At 43.1% G+C, this 18,743-nt stretch overlaps 2 long non-coding RNA genes across 4 annotated transcripts in view; both read right to left on the reverse strand.

The window, feature by feature from the left end:
- Positions 1-240: 240 nt before the first annotated feature.
- On the reverse strand, positions 241-3,728 carry LOC131902302 (uncharacterized). The gene is made up of 2 exons (XR_009377056.1): positions 860-3,728; positions 241-727 (listed from the first exon to the last, which is right to left on the reverse strand). It is a non-coding gene; the product is annotated as an uncharacterized LOC131902302 (long non-coding RNA).
- Positions 3,729-11,247: 7,519 nt separating this feature from the next.
- The window catches only part of LOC131918875 (uncharacterized), a 35,011-nt gene continuing 27,515 nt past the window's right edge, over positions 11,248-18,743 (reverse strand). For all 3 annotated transcript variants that reach the window (XR_009381113.1, XR_009381119.1, XR_009381118.1), the window contains one exon: positions 11,248-11,335. This is a non-coding gene — a long non-coding RNA (uncharacterized LOC131918875). The remainder of the gene's footprint in view (positions 11,336-18,743) is intronic.

Here is an 18,743-nt window from a genome sequence, read left to right on the forward strand (position 1 = left end):
CCATCTGAGGGTGCAACAATGGCTGCCGGGCATCGGGCCCCAGAAGTGGAGCAGTGAGCCTTAGGAGAACCAATCTCAGCTACCTGCCAGCCACAATCTCCTGAAAGCCTCTGAGAATACCCAGCTCATCCCAGTCGACACTCAGAACCATGACTGCTCATGATACAGTGATGGCCGTGTTTTTATATTAGGAAGTTTTAGGGTGACGTGACGTGCAGAAAGGTAATGGGACCAGACATATTTGGTTCTCAATGAAGATTTATTAAATTTATTTCAATAGCAAACAAAGGAAGGCAATGTTATCTGTATCTTTTTCTCCTTTTTGGTCTTCTATTGTATTTTGTTCTATCTATTTGGCTGTCTATCTATCTGGGTCTCTCTTCATACATATATAAAAGGCCTATGTTTTCTTGTGTATGTGTGTGCACAAAGAAACTCAATTTTTTAAAAAATAGTAACTAATCACATTTCCTTGTTCTCTGCAGACTTTATTCCTTCATTCTGTAGTATCTTTGAGTCTTCTGTGTACTTTTTAGGTCATAAAACTAGGAACAAGATACTCTACCCCATGATGCTCTTGGCTCGGAGGTCACCTCATCTGGAAGGTACTGTTATTTTTGGCCACCTTCAATCCTTCTGGTCGCTGTTCCACCCATCTGCAGCAGGAGCTCCCACTCCCTTCCTTGGGCTGTCCAGGAGGTCTGCAGATAGCAGCTGCATCAGGAGCCTGGGGAAGACAGCAAGCAGGGTGGTCAGAAGAGCCGTCAGGAAAACACAGCTTCCAGCCAGGCAGTGTAGGTGGCGAGGCACAGACCCTGTGGTCTGGAGACCTGCCTGGCTCCAAGTGGGAGTGACTCACACAATGGCGGCCAAGCAGCTGATAAAGAATGGAGACTGAAGGACACACAGAAACTGGACCATCCATTCTCCTCCGTCTTCTACGTGGAGGGGAGTCTGTTCCTTCTGCACCATCTCCAAAGGGTATGCTGGAGCGTTACGCTCCCACAAGCCTACGCGGCACCTGTCAATGGAATCGCGCCCCTGTACAAGAATACAAGATTCCGGATGAACATAGACCTCAGTAGAGGAATGAAGAAGCCACCCTAGGAACTACAGACACGCTGCTGAAAGGACACTATGCAGGGTTGGCTGGCTACTCAAGCAACAGGCAAAACTGTGTCACCTCAGGTCAAGGAGAAAGCCCTACAACCCAAAATAGCTGCCCTCTCTGGCTGCCAGAGCATCTAAAATTATACCATTGAAGATTTATTTCTTTGCACGCCTCACCTTGGTTGGGGGCAGAATTGGGAAGGGACCCATGAAACGTCTTCACATGGAGGTGCAAAGGGCTTGACAGCCCCTCAGAGTTATTCAGGGCGGGGAAAGGAGGGAAGTGTTGAAAGGCCAGGAACCAGGCAGAGGAAGTGCCAGCGAGGGACAGCAAAGGGCAACTTCTCCTATTTCAGATTTTCACCCAGAAGGAGCCTGGCCGGCAGCTACATCCTAAAACCAAGGCCCAAGCAATTTGCCAGTAAATTCGAACCATGCGTGTAAACAATCCTAATAATTTATTGAGATGCCTTTTAAATACATGATTATGCCAGGCTGAGCATGTCTCTGCTTCAAATTGCCTCAGTAGTGGGGGGAGGGGGAACGTGTATATTAAGGATCAATTAAAAATAATCCAAGCGGCTACACAAGGAAATGGTATATGCCTCCGTACTGGAATGCAGTGGAGGGGACACTAAAGACAGGTAATAAGGTCAAAGTCTGGTTTCCAGGGAAGTGTTCACTCAGAACTTCAGGCAAGGATTCTGCCTTTATATGTAGAAGTTTGGATAACCTGACCCCAGAAGATTTAGCAGTAAACAATCACTGTTTGAAATCTACCTCCAGTCCGCTCTATCAACAAGTGAGAAACTCTTAAGAAGTCGACAAGGACCTCAGGACGATGAGTCCACCTTGCTGGAAGCTGGCTCTGAGAGAGGGCACTGTCAGGATGGTGGGCTTTCAGTAGAGGCAGGAATAAAAGAGGGAACTAAGAAAACCAGGAAGAGAGGAAAGGAAGAATGAAAGACCACATGGTCACTGCAGCTGTGGATGTGGTTTATGGCACATGCCTGAGGTAAATCCTGTGTAAGAACACCAGTTGCCACAATAACCAGATCTCAGAGTTGCATGATGTAGCTTAGTTGGGAAAAGTTGGAAAAGTATGTGCCCAGAATGCGCCAAATCCTGGGTTCAAGCCCCAGCACCACATACATGAACCTGGTAGCACACACCGATAATTCCAGCACTTGAGAGGCAGATTCATGGGGACCAGAAGTTCAAGGTCATCCCTTGCTGTTTAGTGAATTTAGGCCAGCATGGACCACACAAGACTGTATCAAGAAACAAAATTTAAAATAAAATAAAAACCAAAGTTCTAAAATATTTGCACCATTTGGCAGTATATAAAGAACTTTCAGATAACAGTACCTAAATACTCAAATTTCCAAGAAAGAAGAAAACTTGCTTCCTTTTTTGATGAAGATGCTTTGGGTGGGAGCAATCAGGTGACCTGCCCAAGGTCATCTAGCTGCCTAGACAGAGCACAGTCAGGTCTTGCAACTGGACTCTCACTGGCCAAATCTATTCCAACACTTGACTTGAAGAATTGCTCTTCCCAGGTCTAATGAGTCACTCACTAGGTGATCTTTGTAACTAAGATGACCTTTCTTAACCTTGATTCATTCTCATACTCAACAAATAATAAAGACAGAGCCACAGCTACCTCTGGGCACTAACTCAATAAGTTCATGTGATGCCACACAAATGACTCATGGGTGGCTGCACCCAACTACCCCCTTTTTCAGAAAAACATTCCCTCCCCCAAGTACCATGCAATCTCACGATGTTCAAGTCCCTTCTCCTGCATGGTATAGAACCTGATATAATTTATGCATATGCTTGCATGCACATTAATCATTTGTAGATCACTTGTAATACTTAATACAATGCAAATGCTATGTAAATAATTATAGTGCTACAGATTTTAGAGAAAAATACTGTAAGAAATTGGATCTGGTTGAAGGGATGTGGAGGGTGGATAGTTCTTTTACCCTGAAACTGCGTCTTATAAACTTACCATTTTACTGTCCACTCCCTTTTGAGGAAAAATCAGGTTCCTCTGAACAATGGCCTAGTCTTATTCAAAGCTGTGTCTCCAAAATTGAAACAGTTCCTACACAAATAGGTACTGGGTAAATATTTGTCTAATAAATCACACCTAGTATCAAGGAAAGCTTTGGAGCCAATGCCTGCTATGTGTCCTGAGTAGCATAAAACCACTTAGTCAAATCACCTCACTTACTATTATAAATGACAAAACAGAAAATGGTGAGAGAAGACGAGGTTTTCATAACAATTAAGAAGGTGCTGGGAGAAGTAAAGCTTTGTCTTTAACCTGTGCCACTGAAGGCAAGAGCTCCGGCCACGTTGGGCTGCTAAAAGGCAACAAATTTAAAACGAATAAAGGAAATATTTTTAAAGCAGCGTATAATGCACCTTTGGAATTCACTGCTGCAGGATATTATTGAGGGAAATAGTCTAGCAAGATTCAAGAAAGGATTAGACATTTATACGAACGGGAATAATATTGGCAGTTACACTAACTAGGTTAAAAAGTTACAAGGCATGTCCGTCCTGGGCTCCGGGGCATAACTGTGCAGCAGCTGAATGGGGAAGGAATTTCCCCTGTTGGGGGAGCATTGTGGAATTGACCAGATGCATGAATGCTTATATTTTTGCCGTCTTCTGTAATATAGGCAGAGAGCACTGCTGGGGGTGGTGGTGGCGTTTCTGGGGCAGACGACAACAGCCCAGTGACCTCTACACGTGACATAGAAAGAGCACTCGGAGTCTCTAGGGATTTGCACCTGAGATTTTTTTTTTTTTCAGTTTCAGAAACTGAGAATAGTAAAAATAATTTCCATCTTCCAGATGATGAAACTACTTCATGAGATGGAGTCGTGGGGTGGCCAATAATCTCATTAAAGGCCCAGAGAAGTGAGCCAAGAGGCTGGCAGCAGGCTTCCAAAGGCCTATGCCTCAGAACCTTCTTGGAGCCTCACACATGGGCATCTGCCCACTTTTTGTGTCATCTAAAACTATTAATTATGTCTTACACACGTGCACTTACACACAGGCATTGAACAAAGCTGCCTTTCTGTAGGTGTGCCAAGAAAAGCGAGTCTTAATACTGTCCACTCACCCTGATAAGCGTTTGTCTGCCCGTCAGTCCGTCCGTCAGTCCGTCCTACTGCCAGGCACAGCCTCTGATTGTTGGTACGGTGTGCTGGGTGTTCTGTCACTCTCCTACTGAAAATCTGATGGCAGGTTTGAACTATGCATCAAAATCTGAGTGTCCATATCAACACAGTATCCTGTTCAACAAAATACTGACGGGCCAGAGAGATCGTCCATCAGGGGCAGGTGCTTGCCACAAAGCCTGAGAATCTGAGTTTGACCCCTTGAGTCTGAACCCACAGGAGAGAACTGACTCCTGAAAGTTGTCCTCGGACTACCACATGAACACAGTGGCACATACATTTGTGTGTGTGTGTGTGTGTGTGTGTGTGTGTGTGTGACACATAAGTAAATAAATAGGGATTAAAATTCAAAAGTATGCTATATTTAAAAATACTGAAACTGCATCATTTAATATCTCTACAACCTTCAGCCATGGAAGAGTCAAATGCATTCTGAAGAAACTGTCTATGGTTGAGGCATTAGGAAAAGGGCCCCACTAAACTCACGCTCCCCTCCCTGCTCTCTCTCTCTCTCTCTCTCTCTCTCTCTCTCTCTCTCTCTCTCTCTCTTTCTCACACACACACACACAAAAAAAAAAAAAAAAAAAACACCTCACTGCTGGCAAAATCAAAAGGGAATTTTAACTGAAAACCCCCCAACCATCAATGAATATTAAAGCAAATACATTCTCCAAAGAGGTTGTTGATGTATGTGTTTCTCTGGGGGAAAGGGCCACAAATTCCATTAATATTTTCAGATATATTCTCACACAAAGTAAGTTTTAAAAACCACTGTGCTAGGCCCCAGTCCAAAAGCAAAGTCTCCAATGGGTCTCGACGCTCTCTTCACAGAGACCTTTGGACCCACAATCTAAGAGTTCTTTCTTGGGGCTCCCTTTAACCGGCAGATTATCAATTAGATTCTCTTAACTGAAGATCATTCACACAGTGCCTACATGTCACCCAGAGGAAAGGCTTTAAATGCTGAAGCCTTGCTGCTCATAGCTACTGGACATTTTGTTAATTAGTTACAGATAAGCCCTTACAAGTTTGCCTGTTTTCCCTGGACAGAAGCTTTCCTGTGTGCTTTTTCACGTGATTAGTATATAATCTTATTATCATAAGATTAGAGGTAGCCTCAAAACCATTTTTTAAAGATTTAAGGGCTCGGGGTGTAGCTCAAGTTTGCAAACTGCTTGTCTAGCACGCAGGAACTCTTGGGTTCATTCCCTATGCTTGCACAAACGGGGCTTGGCAGTACACTCATGCAATCCTAGCACTCAGTGGTGGAGGCGTGAGAATCCAAAGTTTAGGATAATCCTTGGCTACATACAGTTTGACGCCAGCCTAAGACCAAAGAAACCCTGGGGAGAGACAGAGAGAGACAGAGAGACAGAAAAAGAGAGACAGTGAGACAAAGACACAGAGAGGAGGAGGGGGATCTATTTTTTTGTTAGCACAGTTCTTGGGTCTTGCCAATGGTCCCTACAACAGCAATATGGGCACATCCATGTCACTACTCTTCATTAAGCAGTGAGAGTTAGTATTAATAAGACAGGGGGAGAGAAAATAGAAAATGACAAAGAAAAAAAAAGGAAGAAGAAAGGGAAAAAATTCTACTTTTTCCTAAAGTGCGTGTTGGCTTTTGTGTGTTTCCTGTCTTTGGGGATGAGCATGTACATCATACAGAGTCCCGTTCTCAGGCCCTAAGCCAGGGTCCTCCCTGGAGCTTTCTCTCAACACTGCACTACCCCTCTCAGAAACAGCTCAGGGGTGGGGAGGTGGCTCAGTGGGTAAGAATGCTGGCTGAGCAAGCGTGAGGACTTCAGTTCCGACCCCAGGTCCACATGCAAAACCCCAGGTGAGGCCTTTCCAGCCTGGACTCCCAGCCCAGGGCGGGGAGCGGGAGGGTCAGGAAGATCACGGCAGCTTTAGATGGGAAGTGTAGAAGAGGAAACCTGACAACCACTTTCTCAGGCCTCCCCCTTCTCCCTCTCCTTCCCTTCCTCCCCCTCCCTATCCCCATCTGTTTCTTTCCCTCTCCCTTGCTCTCCCTCTCCCTCCTTCCCCCTCTCTCCATCTCCACCCCCCACCCTCGTCCTACAGGTGCTAACCTTATCAATTCTGGCAGAATGAGCAGAATGAAGTCAGAGAAGGAAAAGCCTCCTGGCCTCCTGTGCAATCATCCCCACCAAAGTCAGTTGAGCCCACTGTTAGTCAACAGCGAGAAGGTCGAGGAAGCAGGATCAGTCCTAGGAGAAATGGAACCTGGCGAGACCAACAATCAAACGCTTCCCTGAGAGGTGGAAGAGGCATTGCGATTACGTGACCACAAGCCGCAGAGGGTGAAACCCGATGAGGCCTCTCACCTGAGCTCCGAAGGGATAATCTGGAGAAGCAGTTGCTTTGTGCAGCATTTCAAGAGCCTTCACTAATACCTGGCTTTGTGGGGAGATGACGGAGAAAGAGGAGAAAGCAAAAGCACTTTGGTCTTCAGTGCCGGATTTATTGTCTGGAAAAGGAGGAAAGCTAGACCATGCAGAAATGGAAACCTTCTAACTTGTGGAAATCAAGCAAATGGCTTCTTTCCTCCTTTGTACATCATTGCCCTGCTAATGTGAGGCCTGGTCATTCACACAAAGTCTACACAGGCATTGTTCTAGGAGAAGCCCAGCCTTCCTGCTCATCGATACCAAAATTCTGATCGGAAGCTCTTCCAAGTTGATATGGGTGACACAGTTCTCTGGGTGGCTCCTTTAGGTCCATCACCATGAAGGACTTGCAGAAATGGCCCAAGTCCTAATTAGGTTTCTGCAGATGGTGTGGTGAAAGTCCCAGAATCAGGCGCTGGCTAATAGCTTGTGAGAACTATCTGCTCCAGCATGGCACTCTGTTGTGGTTCCACTGATCTCTCTACACCTACCAAAAAGTATGTCTAGAAGCATGCAACTTGGTCATGGTGGAAGAAATAAGGACTCCCATGATTTACTACCTGGGTAACCCTGTGCAAGCACACAGACTCTCTAGACCTCTACACCAGATCTGTTAACTGGAGATAGTAACACCTACCTAACACAGTTGTATAGAGAGAAATACAAGGTCCTCTCCCAGGAGAAGCTGTATCTATCTATATGGGTATGCATTTACATGTATCTATACTGAGTATTTCTTAAGATCAATTTCTCCTCTCCGTCTTTGTAGCTCACAAGGTGATTTTTGAAAAAGTCAATCAAGAGAGGAAGGAAAGATACATATTTTCTTCTCCAACAAGTAAAAGCAATTAAACGTCAAATATTAACTGTTCCTGGGAGTAAATTTTTTTAATGGGTTAAAGGCTCAGCCATTATAGACCTCCAATATGTAATTTCTAAGAAAGGACCAGGTAATATATTTTTTTTAATTAAGTGGAAGATAAAATGCTAGAGCGATGTATCCCTTCAGAAAGCACTTTTTTATCCATTTCCAGTGGTTTCCAATTGCATCATGCCTCTTAAGAGGACCAATTTGTTTAACATCACTTTATTTTTCAACCTTCACATGTGAGAAGCATTGATTTATGATTCCGCTGATTAAAGCAATGGAGTCTGAAGCAATAATGATTTCGATTATGGAACTTCCACCAGTGTGCATTATTCTGATTTTCCCTCCATTCTCACCACATTTTGATTCACTAAAGAAGGGGGCCTGAGTAGATGGTGTAATTTCGAAAAGCCCCTGGACTAATTTAATATCAGAAAAGACTGTGTGGACAGATGGACTGATGTTCCATTTTGGATTATGGGGATGTATTGTATTTTAATATGCTCTGACAAACTCTTCAAGGGCTCCCCGGTGAGCCCCTACCTGATATCATTAGGGTTATTTAGTGCTTGGAGCCTGCTCAATCCCCACCGGAGCCACAGTGAACTCGTAGGAATGTACACACTCCATTCCCTCCACGTCTAGGGTCATGCTTTCTCTTTATGCTGGGCTGGAAGAAATGATTAAGCTCGTGTGTAGATTTTTAGCTTGTTGAAATCAATGGGGCACACTTGACAGTGTCTTCTGGTAACAAGGGCCCCCGTTACTCAGTGTTTCACTACTCTAAAAAATTAATTAAATAAGTAATTTTTTTAGATATTGAGAAAATTAACTTTGAAGAAAGAATGTTTATTCTGGCTTACAGTGACAGTGGCATCTGTTCATCATGATGTGATCTTGTTGCTTTGGGCTTTCAACGACAGAGAACATCCTGGTGGGAAGATGAGGCAGAAGAAAAACACATACGGTATTTAAAAACAAAGAGAGATGCAGGGTTTGAGTATTCCCTTCCAAGGTAAGACTCCAAATGACCTAGCTTCCTGACAGTAGACCCCACCCCTTAAGTGCCCCACAACTTCGCAATAACCGCATTAGCTGGAACAACATGGGACTTTGGAGGACAATCCAGATTCAAACAATAACACAGCATTGTCCCATAGACAAGATGGGCAAGTAGGACACTGATACCAGGCCAGAGCCACAAACGAGGGCATGCCCCTGTGCATCAGTGCAGCGTGTGACCTAATGGTGGGGGTACAATGGAGACATTATAAACACAGCCTTGTCACTTCTTTGGCTGTCAAACTCTTGAGACAACACATCCCAAGTAACTGAAAATTCTCCAGGAATCCTATGCTGGGAGAAGAAAAAGGCTAATAGCCTGGTATCAACCAGACAAGGAGCATGTCTTCCCTGAAGAGATTTCACATAGTTCAAACTACTTTGCAGACCACCTTATAGGAGAAACTAGAGCCAAAATAATGATCATGGGCAGGACCATATCTTGACCAGGACCTGTCGTGCACACCTCCTGCCTTCTATTTAAGCCTAAATGTCATGGCAAGACCTCAAAGATGGAGTTGGGGATATCGCCGCTTTGTTCTTCTCCACACATCTGTTCAGTGTATAACATTGAACAAATCTCCTATAAGTGCATTTCACTATTAAACTGTCTCTTCAACTGGCCTATTGAGGATGAATAGTTAGACTTGGTTTCTTAGGGCTTCTAAGACCTAGGATCAGACCCTAACTCCAAGAATAAAGGCGGTCACATTTTTTAAGACAGAGTCTCACTGTATAGCCCAGACTAGCCTCAAACTATGTAACCTAGGCTGGCCTCAATCTCCCAATCCTCTTGCCCCAGCCTTCCTAGTGCTTAGATTACAGACATGCACCAGTATTCCTGGCTCACCATTCATACCTATTAAAGGTGTCATCCAGTGAAGATGTGCTATCTGAGAAGAGCCGCTACTCCTGTGTCCCAGGCAACTGCTGTCACAGGTGTCTGTGACCCACAGGGCCATACCTTCAGACAGTTCAAAGAGGGCAAGCAATTCATAGTGTTATGTCAAGTTAAAGGTTTCCCATTTTTCAGCATTAGCCTCACACTGGCCAAATGTAGCCTGCCTCTGGAGTGCTTCCTTATTGATGCATAAATGGCCATTCCATGCAGTTATCGGAAGGGTGTACATAGCAAGACATCACACTCTGTTATAACTCTATCAAAAATTGACAACTTTGAAGCCAGAGATAGAGCTCAGTGAGTATGAGTACATGCTTCACAAGCATGAAGACCTATAGCCCCAGTGCTGTGGGGGACAGAGAGAGAATGGATGGGTTTGATGACTGTCAGCCTAGCCCCACGTTCAGTGAGAGACCCTGTCTCAAGGGATAGAGCACGGACCCAGTGCCCTCCTTTGGCCTCTGCACCTGCACACACATGTGCACATACACCACACACGCACACACACATTAAGAAAGTAGTCTTAGTCTGCTACATACCAAGAAACAGGTGTTAGACATTAAGGATGTAAAATAAAATACAAAACCCATTTTTTACCATCAAGAGGCTGGCATTCGTATCTACAAGAATTATGAAGGATTTCAGGTTTAAAAACATTAAAAGAAAATGCCACCTAACATCAAAGCTCAATCTTTCATATTTATTTTTTAAGTAAGAACCTCCTTTGTTACCCTTCAAGTAAATTAGTTTGTTCCTATGCTCTGATTTGAAACTCCATTTTAATTTGAGAACTGGTCCTGTGACTACCAACATCTGTGTAGGACACACTTCCATGAATGTCTCCAATACCAACTGGGAGGTAAAATTCCAGTCACACCATGATAAAGTTTTTCTTCATCAAATCAGTGCTACAGATTTCTTCATTAGACACTGGTATTACTAGACTTTCCCATGTTTTAAACCTAGTTCTTACTCTCAGTGATTCTATGCTGCTATAGTTTTTATGAGAGCTGGCCAGCCAATGCTGTACCCATTCATCTTTCTGGAGAATCATCTTAATAATTTTTTTCAATTGAAGGAAGAGAAGCCCCAAGACACAAATAAAAGCATTCAAGGTCTAGTCACTGAGTTTGTAGCTTAGTGCTTGAAATATTGTGCCCAAAATTGCTTCTTGGAAGAAAATCGTATCACAGTTAAGATTCCTTCTCGTTAAACTTTATGATTGTTTCTCAGACTCTTCCTTGAAATACCTCAAAGTACTTCCCCTGAATTTCATATGGGCTCCCTTTTCTCCCTTACAACACTATTCTTTACTTCCTCTGAGGGCATTACCTAAAGGCAAAGCTCTCAAACATCAGCACTGTGTGTAGAACTCAGAAAGAGCCATTGAAGGTGGTATGCTGTGCTGGGTAGATCAGAACACAAAATTTCATTCATCGTCTACCTTCTCTTGAGGGCAAGAGATCGATTTTGTTTCCCTCTTCACATAACATTGCCAACCACACCTTGGCATGTATCTCCCTTATCCTTACTCTTCCTGCTACCCATCCCCATAGCAACCTTGAGAACTTCTCCCCAGAGAAATTCATTCAGGCATCAGTTACATACTGTACCTGATCTGGGTGCTGGAGAGTGTGGAGCATCTACATCTTTTGACTTGATTTACACTGCTGATCATTCTTATGAGATCGCTGGTTTTTTACTTGATTTACACTGTTGATCATTCTTATGAGATCACTGGCTTCCTTAGAATTAAGTCTTTTTGGCAAATCTTCTCCAGAGCCTTCATGTGGAAAAAAAAAGAAGAAAAAAAAAAAGATTGAGAGAGGAGTGAGTTGCCCAGGTCAATGGCTCTTCCCTGTAATTTGTGGTCCCATGTTTCCCTCTTTTGCTCTTGCAGCCATTACCTACAACAGTTCTTATCTTGGTTAGATTTCTGTTGCTGTGATAAAACACCATGACCAAAAGCAACTCAAGGAGGAAAAGGTTTATTTGGTTTACATGTCCCAGTGACAACTGATCACGGAGAGAAATCCAAACAGGAACTCAAGGCAGGAACCCAGAGGCAGGAACTGAAGCAAAGGCCATGGAGGAGTGCTGCTTACTAGCTCGCTGCTTTACCTGCATGTATTTATGTACACCATGTACGTCCCTGGTATCTATGGAGGTTAGCAAAGGACACTGGATGCCCTGGAACTAGAGTTACAAATGACTGAGCCACCATGTGAGTAATAGAATTTGAACCTGGGTTCTCTGCAAGATCAGCAAGTTCACTGAACTGATGAGCCACCTCTCCAGCCCTTCATCTTGCGGTTTTATACAGCCCAGGACCATATGCCTAGAGGTGGCCCCGCCCGCAATGAGCTGGGCCCTCCCACATCAATCACTAATCAAGAAAATGCCCTACAGACTTGACTACAGGCCAATATGATGGAAGCTATTTTTTCTGAATGAAGTTCCCTCTTCCACGATGACCCTAGCTTGTGACAGGTTAACAAATATCTAATCAGCACAATTTTTAAACTAGAATTTTACTTCAACTTTATCTTCAACAGAAAAGACCTCTGTAACCCAAAGTCTGGACTGCTTCAAAGCCCAACACTTTCTGAACACCGACATGAGGTCACAGGTGGAAAATCCTGTGCTTAATTTCATGTGACAAGTCACAAACAAAATGCCGCTACAGTAAACATTTGGTCCAAAGTATACAGAAAACAAAGCTCCCTTTAGACTTGAGTCCCGTCCCCCAAACAGCTCATTCTGTGTCCACAAATGTTCCAAAATAAAAATAAAGCCTGGAACAGTTTTGGTACCCAGCATGTCACACAAAAGCCTGCCCAACCACTTTGAAGACTTAATGAAGACTTGTTCTGTGTGAATCCCTAACCATCTTCAGGGACTGAACAGTGTGAACAAGTAGCATCTGATATAGATCCCATCACCTGCCAAGGGTTCCTCCCCATGGACCACTACACAGAGCAACCATAGCCAGAGACGGGAAATATGCTCATCTGAGCTCCTTGCCATCCAGAGAGTCAGTCTGGCTAGTTCCCACTTCAGGTAGACCTAGAACCCATGGTGTTAACTTCAGAGACGATTTTATCTAATTCAGGATGCAAGTAACGGGGGAAAGGGTTGCTGATCGAATGCATCCAGGACAAATATTTCCTGAGTTATGCTTCAGGTGAGTTCATTTGTCACTGTGGTCTGCTTTGAAGCTCCATTTACATTTGAGGACTAGTCCTGTAAATATCAACACTCACACAGGGGCCATTCCCACGAAAACTTCTAACAGCAGTGGACAGTGGTGTCCTGGGCCCCAGAAATGAGACCCATATGAATATAACTGAATGAGTCCAAGGAGCTGATGTGATGCACTGATGTCACTGCAGACATTAGCTCTGCCATGCTCCTAGAACATTTAGGTTGATCACAGATACACATTGAAAATACTGGCTACAGTCTATATGTATTTTCAATGCCCTTGTAGACCAATGGTGCTCAATAACTTGAGCTGGATCTATAAGTGGTAACCAAACCCATTAAAGAAGTTAGGGGTGTTTTTTGGGGGGGAGGGTATTGTTATTGTTGTTTCTTTTTAATGTGGTCTTCCAGGAAGCTGCCTCTGGACATAACTACAGAAAATTAACACAATAAGTAAAGCATTATACAACAGCTATTAACTGATTACACTAATAAAAACCAAATGGGGGCCTCGAGTCTACCCCTCTGGGAAAGGAGGACAGATAAAATAAACAAGGTAAACTGTAGAGTAAAGGATAATTGATTTTAAACAATAATAATGCAGTTACCTCCCACCACATTAAAAAAAAATAGATTTCAACACACAAGGAAAGATAGAAGAAAGTTGTTCGTATCCTTCCTCCCTAATATTTAAGTTTCACCCTAACAGGGATGCTTCCTGAGGCTAACAAATTGGAGAAATTAAGAAGTGCTGACAAGTTTCTTAAAGGACGGGCACCTGGGCACAGCAATTTAATATACCACTTTATCAGGGGAAAAAAACATGGTCTCCACGTGCAAAAGGCTTGCCCCAGCAGCATGGGACAACAAGTCAGGCTCAAGGAACACTGACAGGCGGAAGAGGCGAAGCAAAACTAACAGTTCCTCCTGTGGTGGGCCGAAGTTTAAGTCCAACCCCACTAGGTCTCTTCCTGTTGCCTAAATCCTAAAATTCTTCAGCATAAGTGGGATCGGCTCTAGGAAGAGAAGGGTCTTTATGTTCCGTTTTCTGACACAGCATCCACATACCTACCTGCCTTCAAATCTAATAGTCCTAATAGTAACCATAGTGAGTGCGTGCTGGGTAACACGTGTCAAACTAAATGCTTAATGGGAGTTGTCGCTAATTCTTGCATTATCTCACAATTTGTAGGTGAAGACACGCAGGCGGAGGGTGACATGGTGACATGCTCAAGGCCCCACCATCATTAGTCCTCGCCTACTCCAGAGGCGTCTGCCAGCCTGCCTCAACCCAGGTACCCCAAGCTTCATTAGTAACTGTTGGTGTAGGAGTCTTTTCTTTTTCTCCTGCGTCTCTTCTCACTTATTGTTTCAACCGGTCTAAACCCACGGAACCAATTCTTTTTGCACGGCATATGCAGAACTCTGGGTTATTTTTACTTCCCACTGGCAAAAAGTCAGCAAATTCAAATGAAATGATAATTTCCATGTGAGAAAATAGTTTAGCATTTCCTTAAAATGTGAAAATATAAAATCTTATGCAAGACACTAACTTTTCAGTTGGCAGAAAATAGCCTGGTGGTTTCACATGAAATAAAACAAGGGCAGCTCAGATCTTCACTGCCTGAGAATTAAAGGCGAGCTCTACTACCAGGGAACAATGGGTATTTAGGCACGAAAAGAAGAATCAGTGATATATGCAGGAGGTGTCTGCATACAGAGAGAACACTCCGGTATAAAAAGGGTCACACTTATTCAATATTTGGAAAAATGGCCCAGGAGGCATCCAATGTGACAGCCAACGAACAGAAGGCTCAGGAAGGGAGATTTAAAGTTAAATAGGGTGGGGGGATCCAAACACAAGAGCTTACCAAAAGCACAATGTATTGGGGTCTGCACTCTTGCTAGCAAAATGTTAGAGACACTACCAATGAGGAATACTTGGAATAACATAGAGGTTCTGCCTTGAAGTAAAACAGAAAAAAAATTACATAGAAATTGCACTTTTTGGGGAGTACAGGGCACAGAAAACTCATTGTCTATGGGCGATAATATTATCTGTCTATAGAACTCAAAAAGAACCAAAATGAAGAAACCAGTCAAATTTCAAACACAACAGAAAATGTATGAACAAATAACTTTCCCCAGAAAACAGTAATAAAATATCATAGAAAATTTACATGCAGAAAAGCAATGAATGTGAGAACGTTGAAGAAGAAGAAACTCCAAATGTAAAGAAGGACACATAAAAAGATAAATGAGAATGTATGAGATAACTCAGAATTAGAAACCTTAGATTCCAAACCATTAATGTACAAACACATCCTCTCACAGTTAGAGATATCTTGTTGTTGTTGTTGTTGTTGTTGTTTTGTTTTGTTTTTCGAGATAGGGTTTCTCTGTGTAATAGCCCTGGCTGTCCTGGAACTCACTCTGTAGACCAGGCTGACCTCCAACTCAGAGATCCACCTGCCTCTGCCTCCTGCATGCTGTGATTAAAAGGGTGTGCCACCACCACCTGGAGAGTTTAATGAGGGCATGATTCTCAGGGAACTCCTCAGTGAGGGAGAGCTTACCAAATAGGGAAGGACACTTAAAATGACAAAAGGGGAAAGGATGGGGGAAAGGGAAGATGAAAAGATAATGAAATAAAATATGGAGACATAGGAAGAGGGCTATTAGCAGACAGCTCCTAGATCAGTATAGAGAAGTAGTTTTATCAAATGAATTCTTACCACAAGGACCAAAACAGACTGAGAGACTTAAATGGTCTCCAAGGTTTTTTTTTTTTAAGTACTGTTATAAAAGCACTAGAAGAAAAAGCAGGTTCACAAGACCTTACCCTGAGACACACTTAGACCTAGTCAATCCCAGAAGCAGAGCAGAGAGAAGGGCAGGGAGCAGGTGACATCTGCATTCACAAATGTACGTAGACATATCAACAGCTAAAAGCTTAGACAGAACAGTGTCCCCAATATCAGATAGTGAAGGGTATGTTGTTGGTTTTTTTTACTTTTTGACTCTTTGTTCTTTTGGGGGCCCTGCTACCAAGCTACAAAATAAATACACACACGGAGGTGGAGGCTTATTATTACTTAGAAGTGCCAGGTCTTAGCTTGGCTTATTTCTAGCCAGCTCTTCTTAACTAAAAGTATCTCATCTATCTTTTGCCTCTGGGCTTTTACCTTTCTCTATTTCTGTATACTTTTTACTTCTTGCTCCATGGCTTGCTGTGTAGCTGGGTGGCTGGGTGACTGACCCCTGGAGCCCTCCTCCTTCTCTCGTTCCTTGATCTCTCCTCCCAGATTTCTCCTTCTGCTTATTCCCTCTGCCTGCCAGCCCTGCCTATCCTTTCTCCTACCTTGCTATTGGCCTTTCAGTTCTTTATTAGACCAATCAGGTATTTTAGACAGGCACAGTAACACAGATTCACAGAGTTAAACAAATGCAACATAAAAGAATGCAACACAAGTTTGCATCACTGAAACAAATATTTCACAGCATAAACAAATGTAACACATCTTAAAATAATATTCTACAACAGGGCTAATAAATTTAAGATTGAGTGATTGAAATGATTGATTGGTTGATTTTTTGAGACCTGGAACTGACTGTCTGCCAGGCTGGCCTTGAACCCTGAGCAGTCTTCCTAACTCAGCCTCCTGAGCCCTGAGATTACAGATTAATGTTAGATATTAATAATAAACGCAATATTGCATTTTTAAAAATGTGTAGTTTAAAATCACCATAGAACTGGCAGGCACAAGTTAAGTAAAAGCTTCAGAGCATGTAATCACACTATGTTCATAAAAACAAGGCAGATCACTAAGAAAGGCAAAGAAAGCTGGGTGTGGCAGTACACGGCTGTAACTCCAGTAACGTGAGACTGATGGAAGAGGGTTGCTGAAAGTCCAAAGCCAGCCTGGGCTATCTACTGATTCCAAGCCAACCTGGGCTACACTTTGAGACTGTCTTTAAGAAGATCTGCAGTCCCATTAATGTGAAACAGTAAGAAGGCATATAAACTTTTGAGGGCATCTCTGCAAATATTCAGGAAGGAAGGAAGCAAGGAAGGAAGGAAAGCAAGCAGGCAGGCAAGCAAGCTTCCACCCAAGAGTCTCACCTATAGCAGTGTATCCAGAAAAACAGAGACACAAGGTTTTACGAAAGCAGCAATTACAAATGCCATGATAGGACTGGGATGTAGCCCAGTGACAGGACGCTTTCCTAGCATCCATAAATCCCTGGATCTAGTCCCAGCATCACAATCAAATGGCATAACTACCCAGACCAAAGAATTCCAGGACCTACATGTAAAGATATAATGATGATATAAAACATGCCTAAAATAGTATTGTCACTATGTGCAAATATTTATTATAGCTTACAAAAAGGAAAAGCACTTATAGATCAATGGACTATATAGAACAGCCTCAATCTCAATTTTTAAAAACATGCAAATTTACTTTTATAAAAAAGAAACTAGATGTGGTTGATACACACTGGTAATCCTAGTGTTTGGGAAGTGGAGGCAGGAGGATCAGGAAGTTCAAGGTCACTCTCAGTTATGGAGTGAGTTGAAGGTCAACCTGGCTTACATGAGACCTTGTCTTAAGAAGACAGAAAAAAATCAGATGGAAAAGGTCAGGATGTATATACCAACATGTTAGGAATAACTACATCACAGAGGCAGGAGCAGAGGTGACTTGGGGTTACTTCGTCATGGTTTCTATCATTTCTAAATATTCTGCCCCTGGATGCATATTCTTCTGGCTACCCAGAGAACAGTAACTTGCTCTTCCTGACTTGTCTGGAGTTTCAGCAGAAGGTAGCAGCCTGGAGTGGGTGCTGGAGAGGATGAAAAGGGACCATGGACCACCACAAGGGTTTTTGTAATGCTCTGACTCTATGTCTCTCCTTATTCTGATTTATCTTTTCCTTCTTCATCTGTTGTCAGAACGTTTGCAGTCTCTAGCACCATTTCATTGGCTCGTCCTGTGAGTGACAGGTCAGAGTGTCCCAAGAATCCTTAATGTATTTTGTGTCAGGGGCCTGTGGGTCAGTAAGGTTATTAATAAACAGCGCCTCTTGTTCTAATTTTGGTCCCTCCTCTCCACCATGCCTCCCCTGCTGCCCTGCTTTTCCTTTCGTTTCTCTTGTCTGATCCTTTTCCCCTCCTCCCTGACACAAAGCTTTCGGCCTTCATTCGAGCTCAACCTTTGGCATTTTTCCCATAATGCTTTTTGGATGCTGCTGGTCCTGTTACGTTTTTCACGGAGAATTTAATTTTTAAGAAAATGCTTGGTGTCCTAAATCAATTTGATGCAGCTCATACACTCCTGTGATATCACATGCAGGGGAGAAGGAAGGGACACCAAAAACTGGGGGCAAAATGTGAACAAAAAAGGGAGGGGGTACCTTGTTTTTCTCAAGGATTTCTCTTAGGCTGGATGTACACAAAATCGGGCAGAATTTGAGAGTCTAAGTAAACATGGAGAGATGTGAGGTGAGAGGTAGAATACAGATTTCTGCCTTAATATTGTTCTACATGGTTGATAAGATATAAATAACAAACCTAGTGTCACGTGTGTAGGCTGTGAACTTGGCATTTGTTAGCATTACATGGAGAGTCTTAGATTTGGATATATGGACATCAACTTTATCTCCCACTTAGAGATTGATTGATATCCTGAATTTATGGTCATAGTAAGCCTGCTTTTTCTTTTAAAAAAAATTAGGCATATCTTATTTATTTATTTTGTGAGTGTGGGATGTGAGGAGCACTCTTTCCAAACACATGCAGGGGAAGGTCAGAGGACAACTGGCAGGAGTCTCCTGGCAGGAGTCCCTCCTTCCACCATGTGGATCCTGGGGACAGAACTCCTGTCATTAGGTGTGGTGGCTTAACTTGCTGAACCATCATACTGGTCCATGTTGTTCTATTTCTGCTGACATTATTATACAAATAGAAATTGTCACATTACAAT

This window comes from Peromyscus eremicus, chromosome 1 (genome assembly GCF_949786415.1).
Source record: "Peromyscus eremicus chromosome 1, PerEre_H2_v1, whole genome shotgun sequence".
Taxonomy (NCBI): domain Eukaryota; kingdom Metazoa; phylum Chordata; class Mammalia; order Rodentia; family Cricetidae; genus Peromyscus; species Peromyscus eremicus.